The 17,544-nt window shown below is 42.1% G+C and overlaps 2 long non-coding RNA genes across 6 annotated transcripts in view; one reads left to right on the top strand and one right to left on the bottom strand.

Annotated features, from left to right (window-relative positions):
* Nucleotides 1-17,544, bottom strand: part of LOC106782133 (uncharacterized) — a 215,642-nt gene that overhangs the window by 55,508 nt on the left and 142,590 nt on the right. The window contains exon 10 of one of the 4 annotated variants that reach the window (XR_011438789.1): nucleotides 12,973-13,454. The exons of the other annotated variants lie outside the window; for them this stretch is intronic. This is a non-coding gene — a long non-coding RNA (uncharacterized lncRNA). Of the gene's footprint in view, nucleotides 1-12,972; nucleotides 13,455-17,544 lie in introns of those variants that run through there. 4 annotated transcript variants of the gene reach the window in all.
* On the top strand, nucleotides 5,294-17,185 carry LOC138924119 (uncharacterized). 2 transcript variants are annotated; one of them, XR_011438798.1, is made up of 3 exons: nucleotides 5,294-5,404; nucleotides 7,499-7,598; nucleotides 8,534-11,057. It is a non-coding gene; the product is annotated as an uncharacterized lncRNA (long non-coding RNA). The 2 variants fall into 2 exon arrangements; XR_011438797.1 differs by lacking the exon at nucleotides 8,534-11,057 and adding an exon at nucleotides 14,297-17,185 and having other exon boundaries at nucleotides 5,297-5,404.

Here is a 17,544-nt window from a genome sequence, read left to right as displayed (position 1 = left end):
CATGGAAGTGTGGGTCCAGGGTTGCCAGAGCTTCCGAATTTTCAAGAAAAGGCAGTGATGCAGGAAAAGGAAACTTATTTATAAATGCTGATAACAGATTTAAAATTGTTTTTAATGCTGACTTGGCCAAAACTGGGAGGATCAAATAAAAGAATGTGTGCAGGTAGCATTATCTGCATCCCGCGTCACACAGCCATTATCTGCTTGTTTGCCCATCTCCTCCACTAGACTCTAAGCCCCCTGTTGAAGGGAGTGTGTCTGCACCGGGCACAATGGCCCAGCACACACCAGCTGCTACAGAATTATCATCTATCAAATGATTTAAATTCAGTTAATACTTATGGAGAACCTACCATTATCCAGGCACTAACCTGCACCAAACAAACAACAATGGAACTCATGTTCCGTGAATGAATCTTTCATTTTAAAGACTTCCTTCTTCTATCCTCAGTGAGACTTTAAAATCTCTAAGTTCTTTTTAAAATTTCATCTATCAGCAGTGGGTCAGATGTTAGGGTTTTATTCTGCAGAACTGAGCCCTCTACCAAGAAATACATTAAAGATCACCCCTAAGTTTTGGTGGAGATTTCCCCAACATTCCTCAATTTCCTTATTCACATAATACATTCACGGTACATCACGTGGTGACAAAGGGCTGGAGCCTATATTTGGCCTCCTGACTCTTGCTTTAAAGTTGAAATCCTCTGGGTGTTCCCTATTCCATACGGTTGGGGCAACCACCACTGCTAAGATTACCAAACCACCCTCTGGCCTGCTCCGTTAGTTGGGCTCCCTTCACCGTTATCTACAGCCATTCTTTCAACAATCATTAATTGAGGGCCTAATATGTACCAGGCACTGCATGAGTTTTGGGGGCTACAATACTGAATAAATGTGGTCGCTCCCCTCAAGTTGTTCTCAGACTATAGAAAGACAATTTTACCTTTACTTCATCCAACTTTACTTGCTTCCCTCTTTGCAGGAGAATCAGCTCCATCTGTCCGTCCCCCTCAGTCCTTTTCCAGTGTGCAGTCCACCAATTTCCAGCATACCATAATATGACAACCGGGGACAAGCCAGGGTGTCCTATGTCCATGAGTTTATAGTGGCCTGTTCTGTCTCGGGATGTGATGTCACGTTTACCCTCATGCATGCGCCCATGAAGACATCACTACAGGCCCTCCCTCAGACTCCCACCTCTTATTGCACCTGTGACAGACAAAGCCAGACCTGCTCTTAATCTGAGACATTTTTTGACGTTTTTGGATGAAGCTCCCAGAGTAACTACACTGGTACTCTCCAAATCAACCACCCCCTGCAAGCCAATGACCATTCTGCGTTAGTAACAATAATAGTAGATACCATTTATTGACTACTTGTTCTATTTTAGACCTGTCCTGAACACAATGCATACAATATCTAAAGTAGTCCTTACACATACACATAGACTGTCTAAGGTAATCTTTATAATAACCTGGAAAGAAGTCCATTCAGGGAATCTAGGTTATGGCACCAACACTCGTTTGGAACTCACACTGCTTATATTTACATAGAACACAAAATCTTAATTCTCAACTACCTTACAGGCCTCCTGACCCGGAGGGTCTCAGATATGGTCTCTTATATACCACATACAAGTCATGGGAACTGGTTCAGATTCTCTCTGCCTAACTTTCAGAAACCCATTTCTATTCATCCACGGCCACATTATCGTCTTGGTCTGGAGCCTTCCTACCAGGTGGTCCCACCAGAATTCAAACAGGAGGAAGGGCACAGCTAGTAGGGCATCAGTGTCCTCTTTTCCTCCAATCCTTTACTTCTGACATCCTTCCTCAGTCTATCTGCCCCACCTTCCTCCAGGTGGTAGAGCCATCAGTCCCTCTGAGTGACCCCATAGCATTTCCACCCTAGATTTCACTCTCTGATTCTTGCCTCCATTGGCTAGACTCCTCCTTCCCATGATAGAAGAACTTTCTCCCACTTTCTATCTAATGGGACATGCCCTTAAATCTTGTATTTGTTTCTCTCTATACTTTGTCTTGGCTTTTGTTATGTTTGTTAAGTGGTATGAAAGGAATTTAGGCAATCATTTTCTCTTTCAACAAAGCCTAGGTTTCAATGAAGACTCAAGAAAATCTGTCCTGAAACTCTAAAATGAACACTGGTCCCTTTGGTCTAAGCATACCCTGAAGAAATTAATGTTTTAGGTAAATGAGTTGCCGCTTGGACAACTTAATTTATGGAGAATAATATATATTGGTATAATATATTTTTAAAATATTATCCCAGGATCACTAACACCCATAGTAGAAGGAGTTTGAAGCTATGTTCATTATTTTCTGTCTCAAAAAAGGTTCAAAGGGAAACAATCTTCAGACTGACTAAGATGCAATTTGTCGCTTTCCATCTGCATCTACCTTCCTGGATGCCAACAAGTTGGAGAAGATGCATATAGGTCCTCTACTGAGCTGCCTTCCCCTCCACTCCCACCCCTAATTCGTTCCTTTCTCTGTATTGTACTTTATCTAGGTTGCCTGAGCTCCATTATTCTTGCATCAGGCCATTAGTTAACATTTTTAAGTTAAGAGTGATTGACAAAGCCTCTTATTGTCTCTTTATGACTAATGTCATGCTTATTAAATGACATGTAATCATTTCTGGGCAGTGTTGATGAATCAAATTCTTGGATAATGGGTGTCTGGAAATGTATCTACACTTTCTAGCATTAACTCGTGTCAAAACTAGCCATTATGAGTGCTTTCCCTCAAAAGTATGTTTTCATGGAACTTTATGTTAAGGTATAACATGGAAAGCTCTCTATCTTTGAGACAATGAAATTAACCATCTTACCCCAGGTGACTCAGCTGGTGAGTAGTACAGCCATGATTCAACCTGTCTTACTTCACTTATAATCTATGTTCCTAACCACTAGGGTAGACTACCTCCTTATAAATAGGACCCTGGTTCATGCCAAAAGTGCCATGCTTTGGGACAGCAGGAGAGTTTTCTTCTGACCCAGAGTCCTGATACAGCAGTACAACTTATGCCTGCCCCAGAACACCCTGCATTTATGCTTTCTTAGTTGTCACTCTCCTTCAACACATCCTCCAATGTGAAGCCATTTGGAAATGATGATCTGGCCGAATTCTGCAAAGCCCAACCTCCAGACCATTTATCAGCAGAAAAAGAATGACCTGTCACAAGGATGTCATAAGCAGGTAAAGAATCTCTAGGTCAGAGCCTCATCTAGTACCACCTTTAATCCCAAGAATCTCAACAACAAGTCTCTAGGATCCTTCTATGCCAACATTCATTGTATTCAATGATGAGGCTTTGAGGTATGCATTTTGTGTGTTGACTTACTCCTGCCTTCATTTCATTTTCCCATTATCTCCATTTAATATGCTATTATTGCTATTATTATCTTCCCAAAACTGCCTAAATCCTTTTTTTAGAAGGAAGCACCATTTAAACAGTAACCAGACAAACCTAGATTGCTCATAGAAAACTCCAATAGCTACAAAATGAATGTTAGAGTTAGGAACCAGCAACCCACTTGTGTAATGTCCCTACCTTGGTGACGGAGTGCTATGACCCACCCCATAAAACCCAGACCCTTCCTCAGCTGGGAACAGAGCAGGGCCAGGGAGCCCTGGTGGATACAATGGGGACAATGGGCACAAAGATATTGGAAACTGAGCGGAACTCCTGGGGATGACAAGAAGAGCCTTTCAGAAGACCTATATTGAACACCCCATGGCTGAATCTATCCTCCTTTCTATTGACACAGTCAATGTAGACAGCCTTCCTTCTGGGAGCCAGGATATCAAAATTCCTACATGTTTTTCAGTATCCACAGTGGACTCCTTTTCAGTCCCCAGGAAGCAGCAAGTAACATTGGAAAGACAGGAGATTTGAAACAAAACCCAATATCAATCTTTACTGACCATGTGATCTTGGAAAGTTACTTAGCTTCTCAGAGCTTGTGTTACTTCATCCATAAATTGAATTAGTAAAATCTCCTTGCAGGGAGGTCATAAGCAACAAATATAATAGAACTTGGTTCTGTGTAGAGATGGGTGTTAATAGAATATATTAGAATATGTCTGTCCACTCTTCCAGTGTCCCTTCCTCACAACCTGGCCCCAACCCTGCCTTGTACACCATGGATTGAACGACTTATTATTAACTCTGAGTCTCTGGGTTCCATGTCTACCCAATTTCCACGTATAAAAAGACCAAAATTGGAGAATATATGTATCTTTATGACCACATTGTGCCAGATTGACTGACTAGTTTAAATTCTTTGTGCATTAAGAGGAGATGAGGGCAGTTATGTGGTTAGGTGTTCCTTGAACATAAGCCAGACCTCGAGCCAGAACCTCCAACTTTTGTTGAAGGACCTACAACATGCTGATACTTTCAATATACACTCTCCTTTCATACTCACAGAAACCCCGGGATGCTAATTTTATAAACTGAGGCATAGAGAAGTTAAGTATCTTGCAACAAGAAAATGGTGAACTGGAAAGTGAAACCCACATCTCATTGGCCTATGTGCTTTCCCAGATAATGCTGTTCATTTGGAAATATGCTACAAGAAACTTCCTGATTTTAAACAGGAATGCATTCTCAAATGCATTCTGTTATACTGAGCCATGCCTAAGTAGGAGCTGTTCAGCAAATAAAATCAGAATCGTCCTACATTTAAGGAATTCACTATGTATGTTCCCTTTAAAATAAATGTTTAGAAAATCTACTGGCACCATCAAACATAAAAATGAGAAGACAGTAAGAGCTGCTATGCTCTATTTCCTGAAAGACTCGGAAACGTAAATCTAACAACAAATCTGGTCTTTGCAGAGTTTGTTGTTTGGTTTTCTTTTTGCTGTGCAGGCTAAAGTTAATTTCATACCCAAAAATGTCCTAGATCGGTGTGTTAATAACAAGAATGGTTCTCAAAACTTAACTTGGTAGAAATAAACATTTTAATAAATTTAATATTATGGCTACTCTGTTACAATTCACTTTCCCTTGGTAGTTGGAATGTAAAAAGACTGCCAGCTTTATCATCAAAATGATGAAAAGATTCACTCATCTCTTCTTGCATGTGATGTGCTTGGGCAATGAGTTTGGTGCGGGCCAGAAGAGCAAGTAGGTAGGTTGTCACCAGAGTCTAGAGATCAGGCAACAGTTTAAGTCTGTGATTAAAGTTGGGAGTGGTGGACCAGAAAGGCAAAGAGACTATGAGGTCACAAGAGATGCCAAAACCAAGCAAGATGGATCAGAAGCCAGTAGCCAAGGTCTCTGGAGACAAAGCACAGAAGGCAATCACCATGAGGGCCAGCAAATCTTCAGACCAATATCTTCAAACCAGAGGACTGTTTATTCTTGACATCTAAAGGTACTACCTCAAATACTACATTGTGAAAGTTAGACGTGCTGGGAATACTCTGCGTACACTATGAATGATGGCACCTCCAACTACCCCTTATCTCACTCTTCAATTTCTTTTATTTATCAAGTTTTATTAGATTGCCTACCAAATATTTCTAGAATCCCTCCTCTTGCCTTCTTTCTTTCTGCTGTGGTCCTTATCACGACTTGCCCAGCTCTCGTTTCCTTATGACCAGACTTCCTACTTCTGTTCCTGTCTACCCTCGCCCAGTACCTCCAACTCTAACCAATTGTTTCTCTGCTTAGAGACTTGGTGCGTACAATCTACAGTCCCTTGTTGGCGTTGATGTTGATGCTGATGCTGATGAAAGGCTATGTGCCTGGTACTGTCACAGGCACTGGGGATATAAAGAATAGGGCAGAGCTCCTTCCCCTAAAGAACTCACCATATTTTGGAGGACAAAATCCAGCTTCATCTCCTGCCATCCATCCCTATTCACACCATATTCCTGCCATAGCATATCAATCCATGATCTTTAATATCTTCTTGCCTCTGTCTGTCACTCCTCTGCCTGGAAAACTCCTACGCCTTCTTCCATACCCAGTTCATTTATAACCTTGTCCATAAAATTTTTCTCAATTCCCTAAACAGAATTTGTCCTGTGTGTGTTGCCGGGGTGCTTTGCATTTCTCTTTGTATAGCCCCAATCCCATTAATTGTAAATATTTGCTTAAAAATCTTTCTCTTTACTAGGCTTCATCAGTTTCTCAAGTGCAAGAATCACATTCTGTTCACATTTGCATTTCTCAAGAGCTAACAGAGTGCTGAAATATGTTAGGCCTAAAAAACATGGTTTTAAAAATTAATTTGTTAATGAATGCATGAATGCCGACAAGGTTTGGGAAGTCAGTTTGAAATCTGACACGAGATAACCACACAGCATCTGTATTTCACTTAGTGTACTGAAGACGGAAGATGGAGTGCCAGGAGAAACACCCAGAAGGTTTGGCAGGTAGATGGGGGATGCTTAGTCTCAGGAATGTAACACTCAGATTTTAAATGACTTGAGAGGAATCTAGTCAACACATAAATAATTTCCTCCAATATACTCAAGTCATATTTCTAATTCTTATCAGCGAGATCGTCTATTCCTGTCTGTTTAATCTCTTCATTGGCCTGGAGTAAAATTGATTTTAATAGAAAATTTTTCTCTATCAAATTAAAGGCACATTTCAGGGAGGTGGTACATGGTTCAAGCTCTCCTTCATCTCTTGCAGCATTCTGTGAGCATCTCTCAGCAACAAGAGCTCCCATACCAGAGATTGAGAAAAAGTCAATAACTGACAACAAGTAAAAAATCCAAGGCATTGATCAGCTCCTCAGGCTTGGGAGTTGAGACAAAGCCACAGACTTTAACACCATACTAACTCTGCTTGTGCTAGAAGAGAGAAATATTTTTAAATGGGTTCAGATTAGAAATGTCAAAGAGATTTTAAGGCAATTTAATTTAACCCAGGGTTTATCCACACTACTGACGTTTTAGACTGGATAAATTTCTGTTGGGAGTGTGGGTGGCATTGTCCTGCATGCTGTAGGATGTTTAGGAGAACCCCTGGCCTCTACACACTAGATGCCAGTAGCAACTCCCAGTTGTGACAACCAAAAGTGTCTCCAGACATTGTCAAATGTCCCCTGGGGGGCTAAATTGAGCCCTGGTTAAAAACCATTGCTCTAACCCACCACACACAAATAAAAATGCTTCTAACTTGGGCTGGCCCCGTGGCCGAGTGGTTAAGTTCGCGCGCTCCGCTGCAGGCGGCCCAGTGTTTCGTCGGTTCGAATCCTGGGTGCGGACATTGCACTGCTCGTCAGACCACGCTGAGGCAGCGTCCCACATGCCACAACTAGAGGAACCCACAACGAAGAATACACAACTATGTACCAGGGGGGCTTTGGGGAGAAAAAGGAAAAAAAATTTTAAAAAAAAATGCTTCTAACTCCTTTACAGAAAGCTCCTTTTTCGAATGCGTTAATAATGACAAAGCGTAGAATAGTGTCCTCTTAATATTTAGGCAAATGATGTTGTTTATTACCCCACAGAGATCATCTGTAAACTCCACCAAAGGAACGTGGAACAGACTTTGACGTAACCTCAGTCAAGGTCTATTTTGGACAAGAAGTAGAGGCAATTTGCCATGCGGTAAGCTTCTTCCTCCTTGACATTTCTGGAGGGCATGTTGTTGCTTGCTCTGCAGCCAAATCAGAAGCATTTAACGTGATGATTTCTGTTTTAAACAAAAAGCAGAATTCAAGGGAATGTTTTTCCTGACAGAGTAGGCTGTAAAAATCCCCATATTCAAATGAGAGAACTCATCTATCATGTCAGTGACTCAGCCCTCCCTCAATCCAGTTTGCCCGAAATCAGTAAAACCAGACAAAAGGCTGCATTAATATTAATTCAACAGAAAAAGTATCTTTTTAAAATATAATCTTTTCATAACTTCTCCAGGCCTTAATTTCCTCGTGTCTAAAATCAAGTAATTAGAACTGTCTCACAGATTTATGAAAATTAAGTGAGACAATATATTCAAAGGCAGTGGGGGCACATGGTACATAGTCAAAACTATTTAAATAATCAATTCAAATATATTTCTTCAGTCAGTTTCTCTGATATCATATGAGAACCAAGATTAGAATTTGCTTTCATCTCCTGTTGCCTACTGAACAATCAAAAAAGTAAAGAAAAACTGAAAGAATGGGACACTAATCACTTACCAACATAGGTAGTTACCTTTGTGCTTTAAGAAAATACAAAAGATATTGAACAAATGTTTCACATAAAACAACCTTCTGATCCTAATTTCTTAAAATTTAACAAGCATCAGTCTCTAAGTTGGTGGTTGGCCTTTTTTCCTCCTGATATTTCATCTCCTAAAATCATTTGATTTATAGGATGTGTGTTATTTTAAAGTATGGCAATTTTAAACATTGCAAATCACAACCTTCTCTTCCACCAATTATTAACACTTATCAAATGGGTGAAAAATAAATCAAGACCAAGTCTAGAAGAGATGACTGCTAATGCAAAGAGCATCAAATAAAAGTAATCATGCTAAATGGCTCATTTTTTTCAAGCTGTACCAGGCACCAAGCCAAGATTTCTACATAGATCTTTTGATGTTCTATGATGTGGCATACTGTGATCTTATCCCCCATGGCCATTTGTATTACTGCCACTTTACAGATGAGGAAGCTGAAGCTGAAAGAGAGTAAGTAACTTGTTCAAGGTCACACCCCTTAGTGGAGCCAGGACTGGAACCCCGACACTCTGACTCCAGAGCCTGTGCTCCTGTCCATCAGGAATTATGCCTCAGCACCGGTGGAGAATGGAGATGAAGAGACTGAAGGTTTCTCTTGCAGCCAAGTTAACATGGAAGCAATGACTTAGATCAGTCTTATGAAATCCTGCAACTACCCGAGGATCATGCTGATTTCAGTGCCTGACAAGTTAGTCTCAGGCTGGTCCCAGGTAATGAAAAGACAAATCATCAGAACTAGCTTTTCCATAGATAAGCCTATCTTCCCTATGGATAAGTCATCAAGCAAAAAAATCAAGATGGAGTCCTCTTTCTGAAAATTTCTTTTCCATTAGAGATTTCTAAGTGAGTCTACCTCTTGGATAGACTTCAGGAAGTCCATGGACACTTTATGAATATACGCAGAATTTTGCATGCATCAGGGCCCAGAATTTTTGGCAACAAAAAAATTTAAGAAGAACCATTCCAAATCAAAAGAAGTACATTGATCAGAAGCATGTTAAGAAACTTTTAATGCCAGAATCCAATGGGACCTGATTTTAAGATGGCATAATATCTATAGCCAACCTCCAAAGTGGCAGCAGTAACCAATAAATATCAATATGTTATATTCATGGATGGTCAAACCCAAGGGACCTACGTGCCTCAAATTTGAAGATTCATTCCAGACTTTTATCAAAGCACCCACTAGACAGCTAGCAGGCACCATGATGGGCACAAGAAATTCAAATATAAGTTAAGGTAGAATTCCTGCCTTCACAGCTTATTGTAGAAGATTTTATGAAAATGACTATTAATAATAAAATCACACTGGTAAATATTACTATAAAGGTATATGAAACATTATGAGGGATCAGAAAGGGGTAGAATGATTAATTATTCATGTCAGAGAAGCGTGAAGAGTTACAGAAATGAAATGGCCTTTGAGCAGAGTTTTGACAGATGGAGAAGAGCTTGCCATGCAAGTGACTTAACAGTCCAGTGATGTCTGAGATGGGACAAATAGTCCTACATTCTTAGAAAAGAAATCTATGAAAAGGGCAGGCCAGAGACAGGGCTTGGTATGTGGGCTGAGGCAAAGAAGCAATGACTCAATTCAAATATTTTTGGAAATACTCTATAAATAATAATGAGAAGCATTGGAAAGTATAACTGGGAATGAGGATGATCCTGTCTGAGTTATAATGAGCACTCTGAAAGCAGAAGAGGGACTTAGTTAGAGGCAGAAGAATTTGGGGACAGAAAGACCAATTAGGATGCCCTGTTATGTAATTCAGGAGAGAGATGAGTCTCAGGATACATTCGATAAATAATTGGGGCTGCTGGGAGTTGCAGTAAAAAAAGGGATCAGAGAGAAAAGCGGGTTCCCCACAAGGGAAACTGGATGCTAACTGGCCCAATGAGAAGTGCCAAACATAGCTCCCTACCTCATAAACATACATGGGCCTCATGTATGTCTTCCTTCAAATGGGGACACACCTATTTTAATTCCAATTGAAGACTTTGATGTGACATTGAAGAAGGGCTCTAACACTTGGGAGCATCAACACTACACCAGACACTGTGCCGGACTCTGCACATGCTATCTCAAGGAACATACAAGAGGAGCTCATTGGTGTCCTTGCCCATGGGAGGCCAGACATCCACCTCTTGCATGGGTCAGCCCTACAGATCTGCCAAGAAAGGCCGGTTTTGCTTCATTTCTCTTGCCCAGCAGCAAGATGAATCACTCTTTTTATGACATCAGCTCTACAAATCAATTTGATGAATTAAAACAGGCCCTGCTAGAAGAAAACACAAGCCAAGGGTGTCAGATCTTCTTTTTTCCCCACTGGCTTTCACAGATCGAAACCGCCTCCAGGATTTCTGAAGCAACCAGCTCAGGCTCTCCCCACCCCCAGCACCACATTGGGCTTGAATGAAGCCAGACCACCCTTGGGGACAGCCAGGATGCTCTTGAAATGTCAGAGGCAGCCCTTCAAGCCTGCGGTCCTCTACCACGTTCTGAGCGATGGGTATTGATTTCAGACACTGTTTCAGAGCAAAACTGAAAGCGTATGCCTTTGCAGCTTGTCAAGCACTCAGGCCTGTCTTTCACAAGGGGCTTTGCACCAGCAGCCTTGTGCCTGGTGCCTTTGAAAGCAGAGCCAGGCCCTCCGAGGCTTGTTTCCTCACTCCCTGAGATTTGACAGTGACGCCGCTAGTCAACATTTTCGTTCTTTTAACAAGCGTACACAGAGTGCTCAGACCAGGAGAAAAGGAAGGTTGAAGGGAGGGCAAAACGCAAGGCCTCCAGTCATTGGTGTGAACAAGATGCAAGCAGAATAAAAATGTCAACACACTTGGATGCCTCTGTCTTTGGTACCTTTTTAGGGTCTATTATCCTTTTGAGAAAGTCTGTGTTTATTCAACAGACATTTATTACACATTATGGTGGGCTTTGGGGTGGGAAGAAGAAGATAAATAAGGAAGTCCTTGCCTCAAAGAAACTTGCAATCCAGAAAGGAAAACAGGTATGGATGCAAATGCTATGAGGAAGCAAATCAAAATGGGCGAGGAAATAAAAAGCAGGGGATGTGGTCTGAGCTGCATTGATGCTGGGGTGAGCAAGGACTTTCAGTCCAGCCCCAGATGGATTATTAAAGGGAGAGATTATTAGGATCAGAGAAGAGACTGTTGTTCCGCTGTCTAGTTGATGTCGAAATGCTAATACCAATAAAAGGCTTGAATTAGAACTCATCATCAGATAGACCATCTACCTGAATATTCTCTCCGCATTTTAAATCCAAACACTTGAGTGGTTCTGTTAATCTCAGAGTCTCAAGGTTTAGAATCCTAAGTTTTAAGTATCAGATATGGTTTTGCAAACAATCTTTTCATGAACAGGTGCATAATGTGAGAAGAAAGTAACCTACAAATAGGAATGTGGGCCCTGAGCAGTGAAACTGATGCCGAAAGTGACCTTGAGGTTTCTCTCTTCAACCTCAGAGAACCGCAGGAAGAAAAAGCAAAATTAATGGTGGAAATAAAGTAAGATAGGTGTTTAAAATGGCCTAAAATGCTATCTATTTTTAATGATCTCGGATGCTAGAAACCCGAGGAAGGAAAGTCAGATTTAAAAATAGCCAGTGAGCCTTTACCTGACACCATATTTCACAAAGTTTCTAAACTTCCCTATATCATCTTTCACAATATCTTAAGGGTATTAGTATCCCCAGTGCTCAGGGATCAGACAGGGACAGGGAAAAGAAATGCATGGAGGAAGGCATATAATAAAAGACTGCTAAACGTCAGCTAAGTGAGTAAATAAATGAAGCCAAAGGTCAACCTGCGTGTTTGCAGGACAATCTCAGACCATTTGTTCATGCATTTATTTCATCCAGTCAACAGAACTTTAACAAACCCCTAATATTTGCCAGGAACTGAGCTGGGTGGCTGGTATTCCAGAAGCTTGTCACCTGGTAGATCATTCGAGGAACGTCTATTGATCTAAAATTGTGGATAAAACATCTCATCTTTTTTCATAAATTAAAAATATGTAATAGTCATTCTACTTCTGTTTCTCTCTCATTCATTCAGACAGTCAGTCAATTGCTTATCCAACAGAGATTTAAGCATTTAATCTGTACCAGGCATTTTCCTTGCCTTCGGAGGATACCAAAATTAATAGAATACAGCTCCTGCCCTTAAAGAGATCCAGGCAAAGATTTATAATAATTCCAATAAACTGTGATCAATACAAAATTATTACGTAAATAAAATGCTATCAAAGTTACCAGCAAGAGGTGGGAATGGTGGGGAGGAATTTTAAACATTTTGAGAAAAAAGGGAGATGGCATTTGATCTGGGTCAGCAAATATGCGTAGGAGTTTCTCAGGCAAAAAGGTAGAGGAAGGACATTCCTGATGGAGAGCAAGACGTGCTAAGGAGCAGAGGGACAGGAGTGCGTGGAGAACAATGTGCTTTGGGCAGATGACCTGACTCCACACCACAGAGTTAGGCATCAACAGGAAGATCTTGGCAGCTCCACAAGGAGTTTGACTTATTTCAGTCCACAGTGAGGGTGCTTTCAAACTTTATCAAGCAAAGTTCAGAACATTTAAATCTGCTCCAAGAGCAAGTCCATCAACAAGGAAAGAGCTATTCCATTTTGCTTAGAGAAATAAACACTATAGTCCTCCAGGTTGGGCTGAGTTTTGATTGAATGTTGGAATGTTCGACCTACGGGGATACACAGGCCATCACTATAACGCCATGTTTCAGGTTTGCTTGTCATTCCTCCAAGCATTTATTCAACAGCATCACATCAGTTCCTTCCAAATGCCAGGCACTGTGTTAGACCCTCAGCATATAAATCATGATGCAAACAGACATATAAAGCTTTGACAAAAGAGATGGAAGGCCAGACAATATAAGTGGCGGGTGTTAGAGAAGCTCCAGCACAGGGACCCTCGACCTGGCCTGGGGAGGAAGGGTCTGCGCCTTAGAAATGAGTTGCCCTTGGTATTTCATTCAGCAAGGGCACTTGGATGCGGTCCAAGCAAATCTAATAGCCGCATTCTGCCAAGCAGGTCTCGTCACATGGAGTTGCTGCATCTCCCGTACATGTGCTTCTCCGTCTGAATGCACACTGACAGCAACGGATGCGAGTCCTTCTGCATGTGACAGAACTAATTCCCGAGTCACCATTTTCTCTGTCAGTCTAGAGCAGCCCTTGAATCTTGTCCATAAAACTCTAACTGAAAAGAAAAACAAAGGCATTTCATCAAAAGGCTGTGACTGACTCCATCACTTCTGTGGGTAGATGGGAAATTCAAGTGCAACTCCCGTATATAATTACCCATCATATTTTGAATCCAAATTACTGCTTTCACAGGGTAGACATATTCTACACACAAATATTATAATAACATAAAGGGATAGTTGGACGGTAGATTCCATAAATGGAACAGAGGAGCAGTAGAGACTTTTTTTGGCCGCTATTTTATTTTATGCCTAATGATATTATATACACACTACAAATTTGTAACCACCACTAGGATAGAATTTATATAATGGGTTTATTTTCCTATGATCACAAACTCTCTCTTACCATCACAAATCCCCCCTCACAGCTTCCTGGGGACCTGGAAAGAAGATTGGACTAGGGGTAGGAAAACGTAGGTTATTTCTTGGACTCCATCACAAACTACTTTTTGTGGGCAAAGTCGTTTAACCTCTGGTCAATGTTCTCCTCTACAACACATGAATGATGGCACCTACCCCATTGATCTCTCAGCCTGCTGGGGAAAGCACGAGATTTAGAGTTAAAATGTCGAAGTTTGAGTTTGGTTTTGCCACCGACTGGCAAATTACTTTGTGTAAATCGCATAAACTCACTGAGACCAAGTTAATTCGCCTGTAAAGGGGCCTAATTCCACCTGCCTAGTAAATTTGTCCTGAATAAAGTAAGCCAGAGTGTTTCATAAACCACAACTACTTATGGTAGCATAAGATATTATTAATTAGGATCAAATAAGATCTTATAACCACAGTGCTTTGAGGAGCACACAGCACATATGACATCGACTTTCTTTTGCAGCCAGCCATGCGGTGTATATTTGCCACAATCAATCTTTAACTTCTAGGACGTTTTAAAGCTGCCTCCTTTTATCATCAGCTGGGGAAACACTGGAGGATCTGATGCAGCAGGACGCCCAGGCAGCCCAAGCTGCCTCGCACTGGGCATATCCTAGGAAGACTGGATGATGCTAAGACTCAGAAACTAAGGAGCGATGGCCTGATGCTACTTCAGTACAGGGGAAGGTGGGATGGAAGAATGCGGAGCTCCTTTCTGCCCCAGGAATTCTGAAGTTTAATACCAAAAGGGTCCTCATGTAATCTTCCCCCTGCTATGGTCAAGCCAGTTCAGCCCTCGGACCAACACTTGCTCAACAAGAACCAGCTGGAAACTTCCTAGGCTAATGACATATGAGATTGAACTTCAGAGTGGCTTTTGAAGGAGACTCAGTTCCTAAACCTAAGTTCATTCACTTCACTGCCTCCCTCAATCTGTCAGACATTCTAGAAGCACTCAGCCTTCTCCAAACGGACTCACTGGTACACAGCATGCTTGGCCAAAAAGAGAGAGAACATGCCATCCAAATACCCACAAGTGTCCCCAACATGCTGGACATCTTGACCAGGAGCAGTAGAAACAGCATTGGCACCTTTACGCCCTGGCCTGGGTTTGGAGTACTGTGTGAGCAGCGCCCACGGCACCCCATGCCAAGCCAGAGCGAGGACACGGGCATGAATTGTGCAGCCTGAGTTCCCTGGTAAATTTTATAGCTCTGCTATAGTAGTTACTTTTTTAAAGGTCAAGATTTACATGTTTATTTTGACTGGTGTTTCTTGGCCTACTCCAGATTGGGGGGAAAAAAAGAAATTGACACAAATAGATTAATAGTTTGCAAGCGAAACCCACAGCTCATTTTGGGAAATCTCCCACGAGAACCTTGCTCTATTTCATTAAAAGGGCAAGAAAGAGTGACATTTCTGTTCAGCTCGGGATGCCCAGGGGGCCTAAAAGCAAGTCCCAGAGAAGAACATCTGGTTGGCGAACACAAAGGAACACAGCACCTGCAAACTCCTCATGTGTTTACTCTGTGACGGGCTGTCCATTATCCACACAAAATATGTTTTGGGGCTGGAAATGGGCTGTTCGTGCCAAGAAAGTCTGGAGTGATAATGCAGCCTGTTTATCTTGGAATTCTCCCCATCCTAGCATGGGCGGGCCCTGCTAAGCCAAGACAGCCTTGGAACATTTTTCCGCCTAGCGCCTCTTTGCTGAAACCTCTACAAGTTTGGAGTGGGAGACCAGAGAAGCGGTGTTGGGGGCGAGAGTATGGAGAAGCACGGCTGGGCTTCAGATGCGGTTATGATATTATTTATTCCTCTGTGAAGATTTTCTGGCAGGGCTTTTCGTTTCTTAGCCTCTGGAAGGAGTTGTGCATATCAAAAACAACACCAAAACAAACCATTTTAACACCCACACTTACAGGAAACTTTACCCCGGGGGCTCAGAGTGCTTCTAAAGGAACAAGAAGGCCTGCTGTGCACAACGCTGCCTTGGCAGCCATGGTGGTCAGCCCCAAGTGCAATAATGTGTCCTTTGAAGGACTCTTGGTCTAGAATGAAGCATCTCTCAAAGAGATCTCGCGGAAAGCAGCTAATGGTACCCACAGCAGAAGAGTTCCCACCATAAGGCAAACTCCTCCACTACCAGAGGGGCCCCCAAACCCAGCATCGTCCCCTGTCGCCACCCTGAGTCAAAATGGCAGCAGGAGTCTGATGAGTACAATGAACACTGTTGGCTTGGGGACAATTTGAAGCCTCAAATGAAGAGATGAGAGGAAGTATGTGGAAAACAACAGAACTCACATTTGTTTGAGACTCAGCTTAGGGCCAGTCTACACAATTAGCACTTTGAATGCCTTTTCTCATATAATTCTCCCAACTCTATTCCCCTTATTTCATAAGCTAGGGAAAGGCTGCTTAGGGAGGTCAAGCAAATCGCCCAGTGTCATGTGACTCAGCCAAATGGAAATGCTGGGGTTTCAACCCAGGTCTATCTGGCTTTTCTCCATTACGTCTTATGGCCTGCAAAAGATTGACATGCACTGATATTCCTTTGCCTCCAAAATTCTTCCAAAGAGCCAGGGTGGTGCTGAGCAGCTTGTTTGTTTCTAATGGCTGAGCCTGGTCTACACTCTTTCCCTCAAGCCTCCTTATCTCAATCTGAGAACAGGAGGAAGGTGAGGGAATAGCGGAAGGTGTGCAGGACTAAGAGCAGGAAGAGCTGTGTCTAGTCCTGCCTCTCCCACTCTGAGCTTGGGTCCTCAGCCCAGGCTTGTTTCACACAAGAATCGCAGTACATGATGCGATGTTGCGATATATGTCCGCTGTATTGTTTAAGGATGTTCAATTTGACTCTAGAAAACAAGAAAAACAGACCAATGAGGATAGAGGAAATAAAGTAGAGACACAAGTAGCTGGTGGGACACGTTAAAGATAGGTGAAGTAGGTGGAGCACAAGCACTGCCAGTAGGGGGGAAGGATGGAATATTCAAAATTACACCAAGTATATTGGGGCACTCAAAATTCACTAGGCCTTAAGTTGGCCACTCATTGGGAACACTGATTTGGGATCTACCTGTCCTCTGCCTAAGACACAAAGATAAATTCCAGCAGGCCAACTGGTAAGCTACAGCTGTGACCAAGCAAACTTGTCTCTATGTCTCACAAAAACAAAGTGTGTTTGCCTCGGGCACCTTCCATATGTTGGCCCCCTCGTTCATTATCAACTCTGGGTCTCCTCATAACCTGTTTGTACCCACGCTAGGTGTGTTAATCCTCCACCTCTTTCCCCTTGCTTCTCACTGTGTGTTTTAAACCAGTTTATTAAAACCACGTGATTCAAACGTCTAAATTCAGCACTCGAGTCTTTATGTTCCCAACCTCTGCAGAGGGTTGCATGATAATGTACTTGGAGGCAGCATTGCATCAAGGTGATTTCCTACTTCACACATGATCTCCAAGATTCAGCCCACCTGTAGCATTTTGTGGTTCTTGGCTTTCAAAACATAGGAATTCCTGGTGGAATGATTCAATGGCAGAGAAAAGCAAGTAAACCCAGGAAGATTAACAAGATTTTTTTAAAAGACAATACATATGAATTACTTCCTGAATATAATCATACCACTGGAATTTGTATTCATTTATTTAAAATCCATTCTGTGTACCTTGGACTCAGCCCGTCAGCAGTCACTTTTACCATTCACAGAGGAG

The sequence above is a fragment of the Equus caballus genome, chromosome 1 (genome assembly GCF_041296265.1).
Source record: "Equus caballus isolate H_3958 breed thoroughbred chromosome 1, TB-T2T, whole genome shotgun sequence".
In the NCBI taxonomy this organism is placed as follows: Eukaryota; Metazoa; Chordata; class Mammalia; order Perissodactyla; family Equidae; genus Equus; species Equus caballus.
The sequence above is the reverse complement of the archived record's forward strand: the minus strand, read 5'-3'. Positions and strand labels throughout refer to the sequence as shown.